Here is a 2,100-nt window from a genome sequence, read left to right as displayed (position 1 = left end):
ACTGAGGGAGACAGAGGACAAGTGCCTTGAATAGCCGTTCACTCCACCCCCTCCACTCCCCCACCTCTACCCCCCCCAGCTGACATCAACACTCAAGGGACCGGTGCCAAAATACCAGGCGAGGTTGTCAAGATACTTGGACTCCATTGAATAGAATAGATGGAGCCCAGAGAGGCTCAGAGGCAGGTACCAGAATCTCAGACCCGGAGAGAGAAGTGCACACTTCATCTCTCATAATCGGTGCATAGCAGTGAAGGAAAATTACTTTTATAAACAGAACAATGGACATGTAACACAAAACATGTCACAAAAACATAAGATATGCTTACTCATAATGGTGTAACATTTCCAGTTCTTTAGGAAGGAATTACATATAGCACAACTCAAATCATATCATCCAGGTTTGTGATTCTGTTGATAGAATTAATAAATATACGGAGTTGCTCAAGCTTCTTTTTTCAACAATGCAATGCAAAAATGGGCAAAAAATATTATTGCATTGTTTTTTGATGCATTCCAGCAGGAGTCTCAGCGAAATGCAAAATATATATGGGGATCTAGGAAATCCTGGGTTTCGCATGGCTCATTCAAAACATGCGACATGCAGTGACACTGGGGTGATGGAGAAAAACAAAAGACCACATACCAGATACAATGGAACAAAATTTTTAATTGTACAACATGATTTGGGATGAAAGAAGAGTTAGTGGAGACAAGACGAGGAAAAAAGCAACAGTTCATAATCACAATGGATGCATGTGGGTGGATGATATGATTTGGCAAAAGGGAGCTCTTAATTAACGGTCACAAGGAATAGCTTATACAAGTCCTGTCTCAACTCATAAAGGCAAAGGAGAGACGAATTCCTGCAGTCACACCCAGCAGGACAATAGCACCAGAGGGTGGGCGGAAAAGAACATGCAGACCACCAAACGAGTGCAGGACAGCACTGTCTCCCCCTGTCCACCTCCTGTGCCGTGCCCCGGAGTCTCTTGGTTGTGACTCGTGACCAAGGGTGTCCTGTCGCTGCAGCGCTCGTGCGCATGACGCATAGCTCGCATTGTGGGACGGTTCACCCACTGCTTCACTCCCTCTCTCTGAGCTCACGCAGCTGTCGCTGTCATGGTTTACCCAAAAGTGTTTCTGCGTCCCGGACCCGTACATCACGTGTGTCACATTAGCAATGAAATATGTCCTGCAATAAACAGATAATGGGATAAAACTCATCATTCATCAGATTATAATACCTGATGTTTCAAGTACAAGTTAATAGTGCTGAGGTCAAGTAATGTCATCGTCTGAGCTTGGGGGACAGGGTGAATACTCCCCCTAGTGTGGGAAACACATAACTACAACTTACCCGAGTAAGTTGTTTTGTGAATTGTTTTGCATTTACATTTACAGCATTTATCAGACACCCTTATCCAGAGTGACTTACAATCAGTAGTAACAGGGACAGTCCCCCTGGAGCAAGTTAAGGTTAAGTGTCTTGCTCAGGGATTTGAACCCGGGTCTTCTGGTTCACAGGTGAGTGTGTTACCCACTAGGCTACTACCACCTTTGTATGTAACTATGTTGTTTCAAGAGTATTTATTTGTATAGTAAACTTTTTATATTATAATGTCAGCATGGTTTTTATGCTATTTATTTTTGCAGCTTTTATCTTGTACTGTCCAATTCTGCCATGACAATGTCAATTTCCCACTTGTGGGACTGATTATGGATCATCGTATCCTATCTTATCTTATCTTATCTTCACATTTTTTAAACTTATACAATCAATGAACTTTGCAAAGACCACTGTGTTTATACTTTTCCCAATGTTTGCAATATTGTAAAGGACTCTCACCACCCCTCACATATCGTGTCTTGTGGTAGACGTTTCCGTACAATCTCTTGTTTCATTCGGTTTTTTTGCAGAATGTCTTGTTTTGTCTCTGTCTTGTTTGAAATATCCTGAATATAACTTCATCAACTTGTTGAGTGTACAAAGATTTTTATAGTTTTTTTTAATGCAATGAATTAAGTTTAGTATAATTAAATTTTTGCATATATATATATATATATGTAAAAATGAACTATGGGGATCTGTATGAAACT

Source organism: Denticeps clupeoides, chromosome 12 (assembly GCF_900700375.1).
Source record: "Denticeps clupeoides chromosome 12, fDenClu1.1, whole genome shotgun sequence".
NCBI lineage: Eukaryota > Metazoa > Chordata > Actinopteri > Clupeiformes > Denticipitidae > Denticeps > Denticeps clupeoides.
Note: the sequence above shows the minus strand (reverse complement) of the source record.